The sequence below is a fragment of the Ambystoma mexicanum genome, chromosome 10 (genome assembly GCF_040938575.1).
Source record: "Ambystoma mexicanum isolate Mex_15411 chromosome 10, UKY_AmexF1_1, whole genome shotgun sequence".
Classification (NCBI taxonomy): Eukaryota; Metazoa; Chordata; class Amphibia; order Caudata; family Ambystomatidae; genus Ambystoma; species Ambystoma mexicanum.
Genome location: NC_090932.1, coordinates 1,159,072,833 through 1,159,096,068, shown reverse-complemented (window position 1 = coordinate 1,159,096,068; position 23,236 = coordinate 1,159,072,833). Strand labels below are relative to the sequence as shown.

Genomic DNA, 23,236 nt, shown 5'->3' with positions numbered 1-23,236 from the left:
AAAAATAGACTACTGAAAGCAAATGCATTAAAAGTCATCACTATTATTAACTGGGCAAAAACAGCATCTTCATATATTGACAAACATTGCATACCTGCAATCGCCTTTCTGATGCTTGTTATCTGCTTAGATTCACATTCCTTGCATCAGCCGACATCTAGTGGTTGGTGCAGAGTATTGCATTACTTGTTTTCGACTGGGGAAGTCGACAGGGTGCGTCTAATACTATGCCCAGTGTGATGTGCACTGTACCCATGGTCCTTCACGTGTTGAGGTCCTCAGATTGTTTTGTTTCTGACATTAGGGAGCATTAAATGTGTATGAGAGTGTAGGAAGGTAAATAAAGGTTTAAGTTGTCTATGTACCTTCGACTCCCGACGAGGAGAGGTAGGGTGGGCACATGTAAATCTAAGCAGATACAAGCATCAGAAAGACTACAGGTATGTAATATTTGTCTTGAGACTTATGGATCTGGACAGAATCACATGCTTTGCATAGTTTAGCAAGCAGTACCCGGAGGAGGTGGGTTGTTAGAAGATACAGAGGCAAAAAGATGATTTAACACCGCCTGTCCCATCGGAGAAGCACTTCTCGTTTGAGTATCCACACAGTAATGTTGGGTGAATGTGTGAGCTGAACTCCAAGTTGCTTCTCTATAAATTGCCTCTAAGAGCACATTTGCAATGAATGCTAAGGTTGCACCGGTACGCAGAGTGGATTGTGCTCTGGATGTATATGGTAGAGTTTTCATGGATAATGTGTAGCATTGTTAGATGCAGTTTACAATCCACCTAGAAATGGTTGCTTTAGAGACAGATGTTGGGACAGTTTTTCTGTAGTCCAACTCAGGAAGTACAAGACTCCACTCTTAGTATAAGGCTGTACCAACTGAGTTCATGGTCGCGTAGACAGAGCAGCCAGGCTCATTTTAGGAGGGAGAGAGGGCTGTAGAATCAGTAAACATGAAATTGTAAGACGAACGGTCCAAAGAAACACGGAAACACTATGTGTTGTAAAACTAAATGGTTTATTTAACCTTTTAACTGACATGGGTCCCCCGCCTCCCCGTCCCCAGTGACAAGGCCTATTGTTTGTGATTTTGGTATTGCGCCATTCAATTCCTGCTAACGTTTTGTTTCGTTAACCCCTTAAGTGCCAAGGACGAGATACCTCACCCATAGCATTTAAGGGGTTAAATACAAGTAGGCCCAGATACATCTTGGGGGAAATAAGTACTATCACATTAAATATAACCACAATTATAAAAACACAACACTATGCTTGAAGGTAGACAGACCAAAGCATATAACCGTATTTGGAACACCCAACAGTAGTTCTTAGGAGGTTACTCCTTTTCATACACATTCTGTATAGGTCACAATTATTTATGGGGACTAAAAACCAATGGTCACTTTCAGATTACATTCAGTAATTCAATGGCAGTAGACCCTACCAGTTATGATGCTCAGTAACAAATCACAGTCAGTCAACTGGACAATATACGTTTATTCTAGGTGCAGTAAAAACCTATAACTACTTTTGTGATAACACACAGTTATACTAGGTGAGTAAAACCTAAGCATGTAATATTCAAATTACAGGTGCTTTTGAATTCAGTGAAACACAGATTGAGATAAGCAGTAATTCTGATAACTTATTTTTGGATGGCACACAGCTTACTCAAGGTACATAAAACCCATATACTTTTTCAAGGAGCCATCAGCAACTTGGGACAGGTATAAACCTAAGACTCTTTTTGTGTCCGTCTAAAACAGACCAGGGAAGGCAAAACCCAATGTTACACTTTGTGAATGACTCAGTTATTCTAGGTAGGTAAAACCTAATGCAGACTTATTCTGGACAGGCTAACAGCAAGACAGGGGAAGCAAGACCCAGTTGGGGAACACTCATACATATATCCTAACAGAAATAGTGAAGTGAAACCAACAGCATTACTTTTGGGAAGAGGCACAACCAAGTCACAGGTGAGTAATATATGATATGATGTGGCATTTATAACGCGCCTATACACAAGTGTTTCAAGGCGCGATGAGGCAAGGGAGAGAGACAAAGGGAGGACAGACAATGATCCTACTAGGCCGGGTGTCATTCAGATTGCGTAATATACCCTTACATCTACTCTGCTAGAATGGAAAGAAAGATGTTACATATACTTTTCAGAATAGTGCAACACACATTCAAGGTAATTAAGAACTTTGGTAACTGTAAAGTTGCCAATCAACTTCTTTTGCAAGTAAGTAACTTTTAAAACACATGCATTCTCTTTTCTAGGTAAAAGGCCCAATCCTTTAAAAGTCTTTCTCTTATTCCTGGATCATGAGTGTTCTCAGTTGCAGAAGGGGGTGGGGGGAGGTCACTAGGGTCTAGTGTCCACCAGGCATTGTCAGGATAGGTTCTTAGGTAGCAAAAGTCAGAGTTCCTTAAGAAGACTGTCCAAACAGGAGAGTATTTTAGTTAGTTGAGGGTCCAGGGACTTCACAGAAAACACCCTAGGAGGATTCCAGCAGTGGGACTGGGTGAACTGGACGAGAGGCCTTCCAATCACAGAAAACACCCCACAACTACATAGCAATCACAAGAGACTTAAGGAACAAGTAACTTACCTGTAACTGTTGTTCTCCAGCATGGGACTGGCATGGATTCACATGCTCATGAATAAAGAATACATAGCAGTACACACATGCACAACCACGGGAGGAGGCAAGGCTCAACATAAGCATCTCTTACCTCCTCCCCAGGCTCAGCTTCAAGCGAACAGGTTGCGCAGCACTGCTTGGCCGACTCTGGACTCCTCCCTGGAATCCCTGTCGACGCAGTAGAACTTCGTGGAGGTGTGCGTCGACCTCCACGCAGCAGCCCTGCAGATATCCAGCAGGGGCACACCAGAAAGGAACGCCGTAATTGCAGCAATCGCTCTGGTCGAATGGGATCTTGGACGACCATGCAACGGTCGGTTTGCCAACCGGTGACAATGGGTGATGCAGCTGAAGAGCCACCTGGAAATTGAAGCCTTGGAGAGGGCCTTTACATGATTCACAGGGCCAAAGTTCACAAAAAGGAGTGACGTCTTCCTAAAACTCTTTGTGCGGTCCACATAGAACTTCAGCGCTCTAGCCACATCTAGCAAGTGCAAAATCCACTTAGCCGGGGACAAAGGCATCGGGAAGAACACAGGTAACACCAAGGGCTTGTTTAGATGAAAGTCTGACGGCACCTTGGGCATGAAGGAGGGGTGTGTCCGTAGCACCACCCTCGTCTAGTGGATGTCGAATAAGGTGGTTCACAAGAGAGGGACTGGATCCCTCCCACTTGTCGTGCGGAGGTGATGGCCACAAGAAACGCTGTTTTCCATGACAAAAATGTCAGTGGCTCCGAACGCATAGGCTCGAACGGTGGACCCATGAGAGTAGTAAGCACCACCCACATTGAGCTCCCACGCCAGGGCCAGAGCTTTCCGAGCAAAATAGTCCTTTGACGAACTCCTTGACCAAACGATGCAACCATAAGGATGATCGTCCAGGAGATCTGGTGTAACAGGAAATAGCCGCCAGACACTTTGATGGAAACATGGGCCAACAACAACAAATACGGAAGCATCTGCGGAGCAGTGACTCGTAGAGGGTCGATCTTCTGGGTACGGCACCAAACGGCAAACCTCTTCCACTTGTGCCCATAGCATCCGAGCGTAGATGAAGCTCTGGCCTTGGCGAGTGTTAGGAAGAATTCTCATAAATGTGCTAATTCCCTTCACCTGAGAGATCCCCCAGCAACTTTGCTGGATTTTGAGGACTTGATTTTTTTTTTACCTAGAGAGAGTGTGAGCCTTTTCCCCCCACTCATGTATTTTGATGTGCGTTTTACTCTTGTGTTCTTTGATTATGGAGTTTTTGACAACTCCATAGGCATCAACTTCTCATGTGTCACACAGCACCCTCAGTGCAGTGAGACAGGGAAGCTTTTTAGGCTGTCCCAAGGTTTAAATACCTTCTCTGGGATAAACTACTGCTTCCCAGAGAATGTGAAGTTAAATTGACTTTAGTCTTTTTAAATTCCTAGACCCAGCACACACTATTAGGACTACAGGTGTAAGCAAAACCAACCTTTGGTAAATGTCTGTACTACACAGTTCGTGGTACCGAGCTGAGCAGCCAGGCTCATCTCAAGAGGGAACATGAGCAGTACAAGGATGTTACACAGAGGTCTTACAATGACAATGGTTCAAGTAGACACTTACACTCAAGGTTTCTTGGTAAAACACTTATTAATTTATTACACAGTCATTTAGAAAACATTCACTAGAAGGAGGCAACTTATTATACACAAATATACTTCATTACCAAACCAATAATTTTCTGAGTAAATTAGGCTCCCCTGAAATAGGAGCAAAATGGCATGTCAGTTACTTTGAATAGGAGTACAAAGGCACAAGTTAATAGAACAGATCACAAATACTTTCTTAGGCAGTGCAAATAGTTTCAGTTCACTAGAAGACTCGATTCAGTTCAATAGGCCTATGCCAAAGGGCTAGTGTCTTGGATAGGCAAGAGCAGTTCTTGTAGTAAACGGTAAAGTCTTTGCCAATCTTCTCAGAAGTAATTTGTACAAAAAAGAATCATATGTTGGGACACAATGTGATTAGGTCTGCAAGTTGGGAAAGTTTCACAAACTTTCACAGCAAGAGGCAAGTTCTCTCATTCGGGTTGACACAATACCTTAGTATGAAGAAAAAGATGCAGCTGAAGACGTTGGTTCCTTGCAGTTCTTGCAGATCTCACTGTTCCTAAGCCTCAATCGTGGGCACAGAGGACGTCTGGGGACTGCAGTGCACGGGGACGGGTCAAACAAGCTGGCCAAATGGAAGATCTTAGGTTTGAGTAGCTGTTGTCAAGCACAAACTGGTGTTCTTCCCCTTGGTTAATCCTAACCAGCTCCGACAATGGTATCCAGGTGGCTTACGAGTTGATTGGTCCCATCAACTCAAAGGAAGAAGTCGTCCTTGAAGGGGCTTCTCTGTCGAGATGGACTTGGCAATTCGGAACTGCAGCAGGGCTTCACCGGGCAAACCAACAGTCCATGGGTTGCAGCAGCCAACCTCTTCCAGCTCGTCTTCAGTTCTTTCATTCCAGTGGTCGACTCTGCTTTCCAGTCCAAGAGACTCATTTGAAACCGTTCTCTCCCTTTCATTCCAGCCTAGCTGTCGCTCACCCAGCAGGGTGGCTGTCCTTGCCGGACAGTCAGCCAGCCAATCACGCCAAAGTGCATTTGGGTCTCCTAGGTGACTAAGCACAAGGAGTTTCGGGCACCTCCCTCACTTCCTGCCCACCCAAGACACTCAAGCACCAGAGGCAGTCTTCAGTCCTGAAGCCCGCCAAAGGCATACAAAAAAAGGGACCAAACCTGGTTTGGCGCGCAGAGACAAACACTAGAAGGACCTTTCCAAAAAGAAATGGCAAAAAAAGAACACCAGGACCTTTTTAAACAAAGGGGCTTGAGGCGCCATCTTGAAAAACATGGCTCCCGTTATTTTTAGTTACCAGTGTTCGTGGTCGGGAAAAATCATGATAGTCGTAAAACCACTGCCACCAGCCTTTCCAATAGGAAAGGGTAGCATTTGACTGCTACATTAGTATTTAGACACAGGGGATACTATTTAAACCCTCCAGCACTCCATTGTAAAATGGTGTGTGCTGGGTCTAGGAATTTGGAAAGACTAGTAAAGTCAATTTCACTTTACATTCGCTGGGAAACAGTAGTTTATCCCAGTGAAGTGGAAGTCTAAAAGACATCCCCGTGTCGCTGCACTGAGGGCGCTGTGTGACACAAATAAAAAAGATGATGCCTATGGAGTGGTCTTAAAACTCCGTAATCAAAGAAAACAAGAGTAAAATACACATCAAAATACATGAGAGAGTGGGAATAAAGGCTCACACTCATTCCAGGTAAAAAAAATGAAGTCCTCAAAATCCAGCAAAGTAGCTGGGGGTCTCGAAGGTGAAGGAAATTGCCACATTTATGAGAATTCTCCCTAACACGTCCCCGCCAGACTAAGGGACAGGAGGATTTAATCCACCCCTGGATGAATCTCCTTACTCCAGTCGGTCAAACATTCTGGAGAGACCATCAGCATTTTGGTGATTACACCCTGACCTGTGTTCAATGGTAAAATCAAACACCTATGGGCTGATAGACCATTTTAACAATTTAGGATTTTCCCCCTTCATCTGCATTAACCGTCTCAAGGGTAGGTGATCAGTCAGAATCACAAAAGTAGATCCATACAAGTATGGTCTAAACTTCTTCAGTGACCACACCATAGCAAAACATTCTCTTTCAATGGTTGCCCACCGTGTTTCTGGTTCCTTCAGCTTTCTGCTGATGAAGCAGATGGGGTGCTCCCTACCTTTCTCAACCAGCTGACTCACAATGCACCTATACCTGTATTGGAAGCATCTGTTTGCACAATGAAGGTTTGGCTATAGTCAGGCGCTCTTAAGACTGGAGCTTGACAAAGGGCGTTCTTAAATCCTTCAAATGCCCGGTTACACTCCTTATCCCATCTAATCTTTTTAGGAAATTTGGGAGAGGAGACCACATTTAAGGGAGAAGCTATGTTAGGTCAAATGTACTGAGGTAATTGGCTTAACCAAGTTTGTCCACCGGATCATCTGTCCGTGGTAAAGGACGGGCACCAGTCTTAGTGACTGCATTTAGAGCTCTATGGTCCACACAGAATCTCAACTCCTTGGATCTTGCCTTTGGTAGTAGCACAACTGGACTAGACTATGGACTGGTAGAGGGTTCTATTACCCGGAGATCAAGCATCTTGTTGACCTCTTCCTTTATGTGGGTTCTGATATTATCTGACATCCTGTAACCTCTGCTTTTAACAGGTAAACAGTCACCAGTGAGAATATCATGCTGGCCCCAAGGGGTTAAGCCTGGTGATCATGAAAATAGGGAGGCAAACTGGTTTAACAGAAACGTGCACTCCTCCTGTTCCAGTGTCAGATTAGAAGAGAGATTCACTCCTATTTTCACATCTAAAGGTTGTCCCCTGAAGAGATCAGGTAGAGGTTCACTCTCTTCCTCCTCTTGAGCTGAAGCTAGAAGCAAAGCTCCCACTTCTGGTCTTGAGACATAGGCTTTTAGACGGTTGGTGTGAAAGACCCTGGGGCCTCCTTAAGATTGTCCAAGTCCACCAGATAGTTGACATCACCATGTTTTCCCACAACCTTGAAGGGTCCTATCCATTTGTCCTGTAAGGCCCTCTGCCTTGTAGGAACCATAGCTAAAACTTGCTGGTCTTGAGTAAACTCAACCATGTTGGACTTCTGGTCATGCCAATGTTTCACCAGAGCCTGAAATGATTTTAAGTTATCAGATGCTTCTGTCATGTGTGTCATTCTCCTTCGGAGACCTAACACATAGGCCCTCATTACGACCCAGGCGGTAAGTTACTGCCTGGGTCGTACCCTTACCACCATGGCGTAAACTATGTTTACGCCATGGTGGTTGGCGGATTTACCGCCCCATTCCAAGATGAGTGGGGCGGTAAATCCCCATTTCCCATTTTACCCTTCCCCATTCCCATTTTCGCCCCATAGGGCATAATGGGAATGGGGAAAGGCGATAATTACGGCACCGTAAATTACGGTGCCGTAATTATCGCCAAGGTCCCTTTGCGGCATGGATTTTAACGGCTGCAAAAAATCAGCCGTTAAAAGCCATCCCGCAAAGGGAACCTTGTAATCAGGCGTTAATGGTCGGCGCCGTTTACGGCGCCGTAAACCCCTTTACGCCTGAGTCAGAATGAGGGCCATAGTCAGTGACTCTCACGGCTTGGGAGAAGGAACACTCTCCAACCGCTGCTTAATTAGGGCCAATGGACCTCTAACTGGATGATCATAGAGAAGTTCAAAGGGACTAAATCCAACTCCCTCCTGAGGGACTTCTCTATAAGCAAATAAAAGGCATGGCAGTAGGTGGTCACACTTAATCTTAAGGGGTTCTTCTAAGGCACCTATCATGCTCTTCATAGTTTCATTAAACCTCTCTACCAACCCATTCATCTGGGGATGGTAGGCAATTGAGAACTTGTAAGTCACTCCACAGTTTTTCCACATGGCCTGCATGTAGTGGGACATCAAATTTGATCCCCTGTCGGAGATGACTTCGGTAGGAAAACCTACCCTGGTAAAAATACCAAGTAGGGCCTTAGCAACAGCCGAGCTGTAACAGTCCTCATAGGTATGGCTTCAGGATACCTAGTAGCATGGTCTACTAAAACCAATATAAATTAATTGCCTCAAGAGGTTGGAGGTACAAAGGGACCAACAATGTCGATTCCTACCCTCTCAAAAGGGACTCCCACCACTGGGGGAGGCACCAAGGGTGCCACATTCTTGGCTCCACTCTTGTCAGAAATCTGATAAGTGTGACAGCTCCTACAGAATTTATCTACATCAGACCCCAATGTAGGCCAGTAGAAATATAGAGAAAGCCTTTCCTTGGTCTTGAAGCTCAAGTGACCAGCCAAAGGAATCTCGTGGGCTGAATGTAGGAACTGGTGTCTTGTCTCTAGAGGCACTACAAGTTGTCTGTACTCCCCTGGGATAGACTCAGTTGGTTCACTATAGAAGAGGCCATTTTCCCAGTACAACCTATGCTTCCCTGGCTCTTGCCCGTCCAACTGGGAAGCTGCCTGTTGGCGAAGACCTTCAAGGAGTAGGGCACTCTTAGACCTCTGCTGAAGTCTGCCCTACAGGGGGCACCTTCTGCCAGTAAAGACTGCAGCTCAGGATGGTCTTTAGGATCCAGATCTCCAACAAGGGTAAGGTCTTCTTCCAGCTCTGAATCTTCAGCAGCTGATTCAACCTTTCCCGGTTGTTCCTCACACTCAGCCTCAGCTGGTGGAGCAGTCACAGGTATGACTTTGGACAGTCCTCTCAGGGATGTCCTTGTTGGTAGCACAGGAGTGCTTTCTGATTTTTTCTTTGAGCTCTTGGGTTTCCCCTTCGTCTCATTCTTTCTTGAAATAGCAGTTAGTAATTCCTGTGTGCTAGGTGTTATAGATTCCTCTGTAACATCCTCTGGAGAGACATCTAAGGTACTCTCCCCTGGCCCTTCTTGTCTGCTCCTGTTTCCTTTTGCTGGGAGGCCTGGGAATGCTTGATACAACTCCAAGAGTTTTTAAGTCATTCCCCAACAAACGGGACTCTCCCAGGCACCTCACTCGGCACACTAACAGGTATTCTGACAGTCATGTCGTTGCAATGGATGAGAGCTGGTAGTCTAGGAAGCATTTGGACAGGGCCTCCAGCAAGTTTAGTGAGGCTTTGGGTGCCTTAGCAACATCCTCAGCCTTGAAAAAAGATTCATCCACTACTGTAATGCTGGCCCCAGTGTCTCTAATGGCAGGGGTTTCCTGACCATTTACAAGTACACTGTCCTTGTAATATTCTTGTGTGTCATCTGGGATTGAATTATAGACATCTAAATTCTGCTGTTCCCACAGACCCAGGGACACTGGCAGAGACTCCAATGGAGTACTTGAAAGTTTCCAATTGCCATATGTACACTTCCTCCTCTGGGGAGAAGGCTAAGGAGACAGTGTGGACATCTGATGGTTTACCCTTGCATCTGGGATTCCCCTTTCACATGGCCAGTAGACCCACAAGCATAACATGTTCCAAATGTTTTGACAAATGAGGGTTTCTGCTGACCTCCCTCTGGTTTGGCACCAGAGGTTTCACTAGCCTGATTTGGTTTCCCTTGTGGCTTACCCTTTTTATGTTTGAGGCCCTCTGTTGGATTGGAGGTATTAGAATTCTCTTTGCCATCTTTCTTGTGCAGTTTCCCCATCATCCTTCTTCTGAGTTGCTCCAGAATCCTTGTGAGCAGCCCTGTTGGCAACCCACAAGTCAGCAGCCTTTGCTAACTTCTTTGGATCAATTTCCTTAGAGTCAGCCAAGTGCTGTCTCAGCTCAGGAAAGCAGGCATCAAAAATAGATTCTAACGAAAATAGATTTCTAATTCCTTCAAAAGTGTTAACTCTGTAACCCTTTACCCAACCATCAACGTTTTTCAAACATTCACATACCCAGGTAGCACAAGAGGTACCATCCTGCTTTTGGAGGGTCCTAAACCTCTTAAGGTACTGGGAAGGAGTTTTCCCAAATCTAACTATCAAAGCTATCTTCACATTTTCATACTCCAATCTCTCAAATTTCCCCACCTGCATTACAGCATCAGTTGCAACCTGGGGGAGCCTAGACAAAAGCCAAGGAATCAACCGATTCCCTGTGAAACCCTGAATCCAATAGTTCTATTCAAAAGCAGCAACCAATCCAAAATATCAAGTCTCACCTCATACATCACAGCTTTGGTAGGCATGCAAGGCCTTTACGACTGGAAGACCTAGAAGACTCTGGGAGAGAACCATTTAAGAGAATTTCTTCATTTCAAGTTCATGATTCAGTTACATTTCTCTGAGCCCGAGTTCTGGATGTTTGTTTTCAGTTTGCTTTTGGATTCTTTTTAAAAAAGTCTCATCTTTTCAAGAAAGAAATTCTGGATTCAGTACTGGACCTGGTAGGGTCCCTGTGGTTATAGCTTGAGGACCTAAAGAAAGTAGAGGTGCAGTGGGGCTACTACATACTAAGATTCCTCTGACTCTTCTAACTCATTAATAACATTAGAACTTTACTCTGAATCATTATCATCCTCATCAACATTTGCTGAGGGGGTATGGGTTATAGCTCTAACTCCCAGTCTTTGATAATTCAACAATTTCTCAATCAATTCGTTTTTCTTGCCTTTAACAGAGAGAGACCTGACTTTACACATATCTTTCAGTTGATCTACTGTTAGAATGATCAGGGCTTTCTGTTTGAAGTTATCCATAGCTGGCATTATAAAACAATTGCTTTTCTAGTGGTGCTTAGCCTTCTGAAGACTATTTGAACAAAAGTAAGAGCAGCACTCTCAATGTAACAACTATACTTTATCCTCACTGCTTGCCACCACTGTTAGGCAGAATTGCATGCAGTACCCTCTGGGACCACCACATACAATTAGGACTACAGGTGTAAGCAAAAACCAACCTTTGGTAGAAGTCTGTACTACACAGTTTTGTGGTAGCGAGCTGAGCAGCCAGGCTTATCTCAAGAGGGAATGTGAGCAGTACAAGAAGTTTCACAGAGGTCTTACAATCACAATGGTTCAAGTAGACACATACTCAGGGTTTCTTGGTAAAAACACTTAGATTTATTACAAAATCATTTAGAAAACATTCACTAGATGGAGGCAACTTAATATTATACACTAATATACTGCAACACAAAACCAGTAAGTTTCTGAACAATTTAAGCTCCTCTGAAATAGGAGTCAAAGGGCATTTCAGTCACTTTGAATGGGAAGGAAAAGGCACAAGTTAATAGATCACAATTACTTTCTTAGGTAGTGCAAATAGTTATAGTTCACAAGACGACTCGATTCAGTTCTATAGGCATAGGCCAAAGTCAATGGACCAGTGTCTTGGGTAGGAAAGAGCAGTTCTTGAAGTAAACGGTAAGTAGTTTGTACGAAAAAGAAACATTGGTTCACAAGCTGATTAGGCCTGTGAGTTGGCAAAGTTCCACAAACCCATCACCGCGAGAGAAGCATTCTCTCAATCGGGTTGGCACAGAACCTTAACCCTTTAAGTGCCAAGGACGAGGTATCTCGTCCTTGCAAGTGCATACGCAGTGCCAAGGACGAGATAGCTCGTCCTTTTCGGCACCTTGTTTTGAGCGATCCCTGCAAAGCAAAGCAGGGATCGCTCAAAACTGTAATCCAACCCCTGGGCTATGTGAGGGGGAGGTCCCCCCTCACTGCCAGGGGGCTGGATTACCTTCAGTTTCACGTCGGCGTGCGTAACGCACGTCGGCGTGAAACTGAAAGTAAATTCCCCGCAGCAGCCATTTTCGGCTGCTGTGGGGAAGAGAGAAGGTAAGAGACCTTCTTTGTCCGCCTCGATCTCCGGCTGTATTTCAAGCCGGAGATCGAGGCGGGTATCGTTGGAAAGGGGAGATTCTCCCCTTTCCAACGATACCCATTGTGTGGCATTGCTACCCGCGGATCGGGCGCAGGGCGCGCGATCCGTGGGCAGCAATGCCACCGGATCAATACAGATCCGTTTGTGACGCAGGGGGAGGAGGGGGCTGCTTACTAGGTAAGCGACCCCCTCCCCCGTGGCCCCAAGGCATGGGGCCACAGCGGCAGAGACCCCTGGGGGCAGATGATCACTGCCCCCAGGGGTGAAATAAAAAAAATAAATAAAAAAAACCGAGGGAGGTGGGAGGGGTTTTGGGGCCCTGGGGCCCACTACACCACCAGGGATTTTGTAAAAAATGGTGTCCTTGGAAAGGGGGGTGTTCCCCCCTTTCCAAGGACACCACATATATGAGGCATTGCTGGTCACGGATCGGCGCAGAGCGCTCGATCCGTGACCAGCAACCCACTAGACCACCATGGATCCGTTTGTGAGGGGGGGGCTGCCTCAAGAAAGCATGAGGTGGGGCCCTCCATTTGGGGTGGGGGGGGGTTGAGGGCCACCCCCCGTTGCGGTACATCATGCGCTGCCAATTTAGGGTGGCCCTCAGCCCCCCTAAAAAGCAGCCTGTGAATTTGCATTTTGTTTTTTGTTTACCCAACTTTGCTTGGTGCAGATGGCCACATTAGTGTGGCTATCTGCCCCCAGGGTGCCCAAACCCTACTGCCCCATCTATTGGGGGTCCTGCCCCACCTTTTGGGGTGGCCCTCTCCCCCCTCACCCCAAATGGAGGTGGGGTGTACCTCACGCAGCCGTTTGGAGGAGGCCCAGGGAGGCCTGCATGAGGTGTGTCCCCCAGCCATTGGGGGTGGGGTGGGGGGGCACCCCAAAAGGTGGGGCAGGACCCCCAATAGATGGGGCAGTAAGGTTTGGGCACTCCGGCACCAGATTGGCACACTAATGTGCCCCTGTGCACAAAGGGGAGTTGGGTTACCAAAGGAAAAAAGTGAAATTGTTGGAAGGTTTTTTAGGGGGGGCGGTGGGGCACCCCAAAGGGTTGGGAAAGTTTCTAAAGGAATGGGGCGTTAACCCCCCCCCCTGCCCACAATGGAGTGGGTGCCATGTCATGCAGCCCTCCCTGGGACCAGATATCTGCTCCTAGGCACGGACGCCTGAGCCCAGGGAGGAGTGCAGGACAGCCTCCCCCCTTATCTGCCCCTTGGGAGGGCTACATGAGATGGGCCGCCCCTCAAATTGGGGTGGTGGTGGAGCGGTGCAACCCCCCTCACGTTAGAAAATTCCACAGCGGTGTAGGGGGCCCCACCGCCCCCACAAAAGGGCAGCCTGCCATTTTGAATTGGGTTCTTCGTTTACTATACCTGCCTTGGCGTAGAGGGGCACATTGGTGTGCCAGTCTGGCGCCGGGGTGCCCAAAACGTACAGGCCAATGCAACAGGGGGGGCCAATATGGGTGGTCTGGTATGTGGGTGGGCTGACACAGATAATATATGTTTTGTTCTTCCCTTTACAGGCCTTGAGCAGTTCAAGCTTCTCCCTTGTTATGTACGTATGAAATTTTGCTTATTCCAACATTTTATAGTGGGTGGAGGGCACATTGCTATTGGGATGGGGGTGAACAGGGCCTGTAGTGTTCTGTTGTGAAGGAAGTGGGTGCTCTGGGGAGGTATTGGGGTGGCCAGGAACACACTTGCTCGGGTTGCGGACAAAACGCCCCCCAGTGCAGCTGAACAGTGCTGTTTCCCTGGGAGGGAAGTTTGCCACTTAGCCATCTGTGCAATGTTTTTTTTGTGTGCTGGGGGGTTGCCATACACCCATTGGTCTTAGGCCAGTTTGCTATTACTGTGCAGTCCAGCCTTCTGTGGAGGTAGATGACTGAGAAGTTTCATGTATGTGGTGGAAGGAGCTGAAAAATGAACAGATATATGCCAGACAGTTTGGATGTGTTGTTGGTAGGCAAAGCACTGAATGTAATTCTTTTATGTTTCTGTTGCAGTTGCGGCTACTGAAAAGCTTATGCTGACTTATGTAAGTACCACATATATTACTTGGTAATGTGCGGGTGGAGGGTTACTGTGGTGGGAGAAACTGTGGCTGCAGTGTCAGTGGTATGGGTGAGAAAGGGTAGTAGGGCGGTTCGGGGGCCAGTGATGGGAGTGCCTTGCATTGAGGAAGGTGGCTGCTTTGCAGAAGGAAAAATTGGCCGACATAAGTAGCAGCTCCTTTTCAAAAATTTTGCCGGTAGTAATGCAGATGGTCATTTTGTTCTGAGCATGGTACGCGTACTTGATACAGAGAACACTACTTTTACTGCAACGATCACCATTTCTGTGGTCCTTTTCCAGCAGTCGTCCCAGTGAGCCCAGCCAGGCTCCCCCATCCTTTTGCAGGGGGAAAAGCTGTAACGCAGGGTAGCTAGAGGGGCAGGGGGTGAAGTCATTGGCCTTGGGCGTCCATCTCCCAGATGGATATTTTGTCCCTCAAAAGCAGCAGTGGGTGCAGGGTGCCCCGGCACGGTCCCCATCCCGTCCTAGAGGGGAAAGCTGCAGTGCTGGCCAGGCAGAGATGTAGGGTGGTGGTGGTTGATGTGTGTGACCTTGGCTGCCTCTCTGCCTTGGTAGTCGAATGGCCCCAAGTTCACCAGTACTTTAGGAGCTGCGCCCCAATTTCTCACAATCAAAGTGTCCAAATTTGCATGCATGTGTAATGAATGGCGCACATTCTGTCAGAGTAACTATATTCGGAGAGGTTACAAAGCACCCTTGCTGCACAGGTCATATCCTCTGTCAGACTAGTCACCCTGCCAAAGTGTAATGGTGTAGCATGTGGAAGTCACCTCACCACCGTGCAGTGCAGGCGGTGGGCCACAGGAGCAGACAACCTTTACTGATTACAATTGCCCCAGCACAACTGTGTTATTGGCACAAGGTGACATACTGTCTTCTTCACCTCTTTCCCACCTCCTTCCCCTAAAACACAAGTGCCAATTACGTAATGACCTACTGTAAATTCACATGAGAGGTGCATGTCCGAATGGGTGAAGTGTGTGTCTGGGATTGTTACAAGAGCCATGTGTTCACACAATCATTCAGCTAGTTGGTAAACTGTATGTATAGGCATATTCATGGGGGTTCACTTGTTTCCATATCATAGTGACGATGAGGGTTGTGTAGATAATTGCCTACTCTTTCACCCAAAGGGCTGCACGATTTTCCGAGGACCAACCACATCTGGCTCTCAAAGGGATGCCCTCCTGGTGCATTTGTTTGGGGTTAGGGGGAAGTGCTTTCACCAGCTCAGAGGAGCCATCAGCGATGTCCATGCAAAAGGAGATGCAACCCCCCCACCCTACAGTGGTGCACCTGGGAGGAAAAGATTTAGCGTCTGTGGGAGGGGAAGGGATACATGAGCTGCTAATGGAGGAACTGGAATGGATAGCACAGATGTTTCCAAACAGTGATGGTTTGGTGCCAGATTTCCGGGATTTATTTATTTTTATGTTTTTTCTGCAGGATGCCATATGCCCACTTGTCTTATTTCCATTTCCAATCCGTGTGCAGTCTAGCCTTCCGTAGTGGTAGATGACTGAGAAGTGTCATGGAACTGGTGGAAGGAAGTGAAAAATGTACATATAGTTGCCAGACAGTTTGGATGTGTAACTGGTAGGCAAAGCATTGATTTTAATTCTTTTATGTTTCCTTTGCAGTTGCGGCTACTGAAAAGCTATTGCTGACTTATGTAAGTACAACATTAATTACTTGGTAATGTGGGCGTGGAGGGTTACTGCGGTGGAAGGAATTGTGGCTGCATTGTCAGTGATAAGGGTGGGAAAGGGTAGTGGGGAGGGTCGGGGGCCAGTGATGGGTGTGCCTTGCATTGAGTAAGGCAGCTGCTTTGCAGAAGGAAAGGTTTGGCCGACATAAGTAGCAGCAAATTTTAAAAAAAAATTTCCAGTAGTTATATAGATGGTCATTTTTTCTGAGTATGCTATGCACACTTGTTACAGAGCTCATTCCTTTCACTGCAAAGTTCACCATTTCTGTGGTCCAATTTCAGCAGTGGTCCCAGTGTGCCCTGTCAGGGTCCCCATCCTTTTGCAGGGGGAAAAACTGTAACGCAGGGTAGCTAGAGAGGGGGGTGTCATTGGCCTTGGGCGTCCGTCCCCCAGGTGGACATTTTGTCCTCCAAATTCAGCAGTGGGTGCAGGGTGTCCTGGCAGGGTCCAATCCCTTCCAGGAGAAGAAAGCTGTAGTGCTGACCAGGAAGCTATGTAGGGTAGTGGTGGGTGATGGGTGTGACCATGGCCACCTCCCTTCCTTGGTAGTGAAGTGCCGCCAAGGTCACTAGTGGTCCTGGAGCTATGGCCGAAACACTCACATTGAAAGTGTCTGAAGGTGCACCCATTTGTGGTAAATGTGGCACATTCTGTCAGGGTACCTATATTCAGAGAGCGTACAAAGCACACTTCCTGTGGACTTCATATCCTCTGTGAGACTAGTCACCCTGCCAAATTGTAACGATGTAGCATGTGCAAGTCACCTTACCACCGTGCTGGGCAGGCGGTGGGCCACAGGAGCAGACAACTTTTACTGATTACAATTGCGCCAGCACAACTGTGTTATTGGCACAAGGTGACATACTATCTTCTTCACCTCCTTCCCCTGAAAATAATGTGGCAATTATTTGTCGACCTACTGTTATCTCAAATGAGAGGTGGTTTCCGAATGGGTGACGTGTGTGTCTGGGATTGTTACAAGAGTCATGTATTGGTGCAATTGTTGTGTAATGTGGTAAAATGTATGTGTAGCCATAATCATGGGGGTTTTCCTGTTTCCATTTCCTAGTGAGGATGAGGGTTGTGTGGATTGTCGGCCACTCTTATATCCAAAGGGCTGCACGACTTTTCCGAGGGCCACCTACATCTGGGACTGGAAGGGATGGCCTTGCAGTGCATTGGTTTGGGGTGGGGGGGATGCGCCTTCAACAGCTCCGAGGAGCCATCATCGCTGCCCAAGCAAAAGGAAAGGCCCCCCCCGACCTTATAGTGGTTCACCTGGGAGGAAATGATTTTGCGTCTGTGGGACGGAAGGTGGTACGGGAGCAGCTCATGGCAGACCTTGAATGGATTGCACAGAGGTTTCCAAACACTGTGGTGGCCTGGTCCCAGATGATTCCCAGGATGGATTGGAGAACTCAAGGGAATAGAAGGGCCATCAACCGCTCGGTGTGGAAAATGAATGGCGAGTTCACTAGACTGACAAAGGGCAACACCAGAATACGGACCATTCACCATGGCAATATCAAAGGTGCTGTGATGTTTCACAGAGATGGGTTGCACCTTTCCAAAACAGGCATGGAGCTGTTCATTGGAAACATAATGGATTTTGCCCAGACGCTATTTTAGGGGGGGTTTGCCCAGTGACTGATGGACACACTGGAAGATGTGAAAAGTGAATAGAAATGGTAGTAAGTATGTTGGCAGTGAGACTTCCACTTTCTAGCAATTGTTTGCATTCATGGCATGTCAAAGCATTCAGTATGGTTCTGCTACTTATTTCTTAGGTACCCATCACTACTTGCTTCAGCCTACATCAATTTGCTTGGCCTTGCAATAATTTTGTCCTTGTGAGCTTTCCCCTTACAATAGACACCCCTATATGAATGAGCAGGTGTTTTTGTCAAAAGTGTGCCAGCAATTGCCCGGAAGGGCCAGCCGTGTACTTTATTTATCTTCCCTTTCTGCTTCTTCATTGCCTATGGCTTTTCAACTCACCCAATCACTAATACGTTGCATGGTTCCTTCTCACCTCGATTTCCCATCCACAAGCATCCCATGGAGGAGGGCATGGTGCAAAGCATGTTGGCTGTTTCTGAATAGGTAGTGTGGCTGAAATCCTCGTCCCCACGCTTGTATTTCTGTACAGTTTAGCAGAATAGTACATTGTCCATAGATTTTTTGTTCTCTTTCTTTTAGGTGCAGGTGTGTTGTAGCTGTCTACCCACTTGTAGGAAAGCAGTCAGCTGGTCCTTAGCATTTCATGTGAGTGTTTGCAAAGTACTACTCCGTTTATTGTAGCGTGCAGGGAGTACGTCATATTGCAGAGGGCTGCTACAGTTGGTGAGCAAAGTCTGGACCTTTAGGTGTACTTGTGTGGAGTAGGTTTGTGCCACTGAATACCACTTACTGTGCTACGTTCCATACTTTCAGAAGCACACATGCTTCTTGTTTCAGTCTTCATCTGGTCTTTGGGCAGTGAAGGGTTCCATAGCGAAGGTACTCATGGCTTCTCGGCGATCAATGTCTGGTGCAGAGGCATTAGCTGCAGTGATGGAGTCTGGCTCAGAGCAAGGCACAGATGTGTACATGCATTCTGAAACAGATAGTGCTTCTGAGGGGCACGAGGGAAGTGATTGGGGAAGTGAGATGGCCATTGACGAAAGTCCCTCCTCCCACTCATCATCGTCATCATCATCTGATGAAGAGGAAGGAAGAGTGCGTCCACCTTTTCGCACACTTCCCACACGCAGAGGACCTGTAAGGGGGAGGGGACGTGCAAGACGGCCACGCAATGTGGCAGTTCCCGACATGGCTGAAGAGTCGCTCTGGGTGCCTCCAGCAATGGCTCAGCCTGTTGTGCCCCCTTTCACTGGTATATCAGGGTGCACAGTGAATACAGAAGGGTTTCAGCCTATTGATTTTTTCAACCTTTTTGTTGATGGGTTCATTGCAGATGTGGTTCAGCAAACCAATTTATACGCTGCACAGTTCATGAGGTCTAGGGGTCCCACTCTGAAACCCCACTCCAGAGCACAAGCATGGGTACCCACAAACAATGTTGAAATGAGACAGTTCTGGGGACTCATTTTGCTCATGGGAATTGGACACAAGCCGTCTGTCGCGCACCACTTTATTGCCCGTTTTTTCCAGCTACAATGAGCAGAAATCGCTTTCAAGCACTGCACCGTATGTTGCACTTCAATGACAACTCGGCAGCATTACCCAAAATGGACCCAAACTTTGATAGGCTGTTCAAACTTAAGCCATTTCTGGACCACTTCACTCACCGATTTGCAGAGGTGTATGTTCCTAGCCAGAACATATCCATTGATGAATCGTTGGTGTTGTTCAAAGGTCGCCTTGTATTCAGGCAATACATTCCTAGCAAGAGATCACGATATGGAATTAAAATGTACATGTTGTGTGAAAGTACCACTGGGTATGTCAGCAGCATGAGAGTCTACACCGGTAAAGACTCTACCCTAAACCCTCCGGGCTGCCCAGCCCATTTAGGGACAAGTGAGAAGATTGTTTGGGATCTTCTCACACCATGGCTCCACAAGGGACATCATTTGTATGTAGACAATTTCTACACCGGAATTCCACTGTTCAAGGAATTGTTCAATGTGGGCACACTGGCATGCGGTACAATCCGCAGTAATCGCAAAGGCTTCCCCAGACAACATGTGTGTAAGAAGTTGGCCAAGGGACAATGTATGGCATTGCGGCAGGATGAATTGTTAGCAGTGAAATTCTGCGACAAAAGGGATGTGTACATGCTAAGTACTATTCATGATGAAAGTACTTCAGCTGTCCCTCTGCGCAGGCAGACTCAGCAAGTGTTGAAGCCCAATTGCATTCTGGATTACAACAAGTACATGGGTGGAGTAGACAAAAATGACCAAGTGCTTGAGTCATACCACGCTGAACGCAAGTCGCGTTTCTGGTACAAAAAGTTAGCCACACACATTGTGCATATGGCAACGTACAATGCTTATGTGGTGTACCGTGCAGCTACTCCACAAAACAACCTCTCCTTTTTGGATTTTGAATTAGAAATTGTTCAATCTCTGGCTAATGTTCATGTACAAATTCCCTCCTTTCCAGAGGTCGAAGATGTGGCCAGATTGCAAGAGCGACACTTTGGTGATTATGTTCCTCCCACTGCCACGAAGGCACAACCGTACCGAAATTGTAAGGTGTGTACAAAACAAGGAAAGAGGAAGGATACTCGGATGTACTGTCCCCAATGCCCTTCCCAGCCTGCCCTCTGCTTTCAGCCTTGTTTCCTTTTGTATCATACAAAGGAAAATTATTGGGAGATCGACTGATTTCCGAAAATGCCCATCATTCCTTGAAAGGGACCCTTAGCCACTGAAATCGTGCATGTCTTAATGGCACTCTTGCACCCTGCCCTGGAGGTGTACCTTCAATGAAAATGCAACAGGATGTCAACTCACTTCACTTGATTTAGCGTGCATTCAGGAGCATCGCTAGTCCTGCTTCCTCCACTTGAGGCTTGCCTTGGAAAGGCAACCACAGCCGTAGCTTTCCCTTGAGGCCTGTCAAGAAAATGTACATCAGTCTAGATCCCTCAGCTCAAAGCGTGACTTGCAAAGGAACGCTAATCAGGCTCCTTCCATTGGAGGCGTGCCTACGAAATAGTAATCATTATGAGTCCCTGTACTTGAGTTGTGCCATGCGGGTCTTTCCCATTTGGCGTGCTTTGGCAAGCAATGCTAGTCCTGCCCCCTCCACTTGAGGCCTGCCTGGGAAAGAGACATCACCCCCGGTACCTTTCACTTCAGGTCTGCCTCATAAGGAAAAGGCAGTCTAGCTCCCTCTGCGCGTGGTGTGCCTTGCAAAGTAACGCAATGCTTGTTTCTTCCAAAGCAGGCACATCTTGGAAAGAAATGCCACTCTAGCTCCCACCACTTGAGGTGTGCCTTGGAGTAGGTGGGGACAGCACTCTGCTTTACTCCCCTTTGGCGTGCTTTGGCAAGCAATGCTAGTCCTGCCCCCTCCACTTGGGGCCTGCCTGGGAAAGAGACATCTCCCCCGGTACCTTTCACTTCAGGTCTGCCTCATAAGGAAAAGGCAGTCTAGCTCCCTCTGCGCGTGGTGTGCCTTGCAAAGTAACGCAATGCTTGTTTCTTCCAAAGCAGGCACATCTTGGAAAGTAATGCCACTCTAGCTCCCACCACTTGAGGTGTGTCTTGGAGTAGGTGGGGACAGCACTCTGCTTTACTCCCCTTTGGCGTGCTTTGGCAAGCAATGCTAGTCCTGCCCCCTCCACTTGGGGCCTGCCTCGGAAAGAGACATCACCCCCGGTACCTTTCACTTCAGGTCTGCCTCATAAGGAAAAGGCAGTCTAGCTCCCTCTGCGCGTGGTGTGCCTTGCAAAGTAACGCAATGCTTGTTTCTTCCAAAGCAGGCACATCTTGGAAAGGAATGCCACTCCACCGCCTCTAGTTGAGGCGGGCCATGGAGAAGAAGGGTGGAGCACACTGGGTCACTCCCCTATGGGAGTGCTACTTGCTCCTGTTCGGGATTGCCTTACAAAAAAAAAACATCTGGAAAACCCCATCCGCTTCCGGCGTACTTTGGACAAGAACCCAAATCTGGCTCCTTCCACCTAAGGTTTGGCAAGCAAAGAAAGGCCAGTCCCGCTCCCTCTACTCAAGCCGTGCGTTGTGGAAGACCAGAACACCATTCAGGTTCCCTCCACTCAAGGGGTGTCTTTTCAAAATAATACACGCCACTTTGGCTCCCTCCCTTGAGGTCTAAGTGTCATGAAAGTGGTACTTGGACACCAACTGTATGGCGGCGGTGTCTTGCGTACCTCGTAAGATCCTGCCTTGTTTATTGTTTTACTGAGAGTAATGTTATGTGTGGTTTAAGTTACACGTCTTCTGTAGGAATGAATTGGATATGATTGGTGTGTGAATTAGGTAAAGATACAAAAAACATGCAGATGCAATTTCTGTGAATGGACTTTTCCAGCACTGCCGAAATGATTGTCATGTTGCAGGATGGCTGTTTTGTGTGGGTACGGTGGAACATAAGAATGTTTGCTCATAGTTGCTATGGGCATACTGAAAGCTGATGTGGAAGATAGCGCCTGTAGGGCAGGGTAGCGAAGTCAGCCAGTATGCACTTGCTATCACTGTCCACATGTGATTGCCGGCACATAAAGTTTGCATGCAGACACAGTTGCTATGAAATTGATGCCAAATGATAGTGAAGATATTGCTAGAGACACAGTTGCATTGTACACACATGTCCATGTGGTATAAGTGTGGACATATGCTCATGTGTAGTGTGTAGGACACTTGCTCTGGTGCTAGTGATTTGGTAGAAGTGCAACTGCTGAAATGGATGCCAACTGACTGCAGACACGAAAGGGATACGAAAGGCCAGTGATCCGGTGGGTGCCTGTTCGTGGCATCACTGCTCACAAGGACAAACCTTCTTGTGCAACACAAGGAGGTTTGTCCTTGTGCTAAATCCCACCTTGCGTGTCTAACTGCATTGCGTCTGGTATGTATGGGAAGTGTGAGGAAAGGTGCATGTGAAATGGCTTACTGCCAGTACTTTACTGTTTCCTAAGCGCACTACAGCGAAGTTACTATACTAAAGATGTACCCATTGTCACTCAGGTACCACACCTGCACACAAGAGGTCAGCCTCTCATTGGGACACGTGTGGCGATGCAGGAAGGTAGGCCACGTGTTGTTGGCGGTGTGTTTCTGTGAGTGGCCAGAGGGAAATGTCTGAAAATTGTCTTCATTTCCGGCCAATTTCAGAGACATTTCCCTGTGTCCACTCACCGAAACACGTCGCCAACAGCAGATGTCATACCTTCTCGTGTTCCCACAGGTGTCCCGACGAAAAAGGTATCTCGCATGTGTGGGTGCACCTACCGGGGTCGCAAAAGGAAAAGGGTAACCTGCTGGTAACCCCAAGCCTTTCGCCACACCACAATTTGTTCATGTGGGCAACCTACAGATTTGGGCCTAGGGTGTCGAAGCCAGCAAGGAAAACAGGGAACCCCATGCATTTCCCAAAAGAGGACACCCGTGGGAAAGCACAGAGGTCTGATTTGCGCGAAGCGGGCCAGAATTTATTACCTAGACACCCCTGCAAAGTCCGAAATGTGGGGAAAAAAAAACGCATTTTCCGCACATTTCACTCGACGCACCCATCGAAACACGCCCCCAACAACACATGGCCTACTGTCCCGCGTTTCCACAGGTGTCCCGATGAAAACGGTACCTCACATGCGTGGGTGCACCTACCTGGCCGGCAAGGGGCAAGCCGAAAACGCAAGCAACCCCCAGTCTGTTTGCAGAGGGGAATCTCAGCCATTCTGCCGACCGGCACAACAT

The 23,236-nt window shown here is 47.4% G+C and overlaps 1 protein-coding gene across 1 annotated transcript in view; it reads right to left on the bottom strand.

Moving 5' to 3' along the window:
- Nucleotides 1-23,236, bottom strand: part of SNRNP200 (small nuclear ribonucleoprotein U5 subunit 200) — a 983,530-nt gene that overhangs the window by 419,823 nt on the left and 540,471 nt on the right. The gene's annotated exons all lie outside the window — the stretch shown is intronic.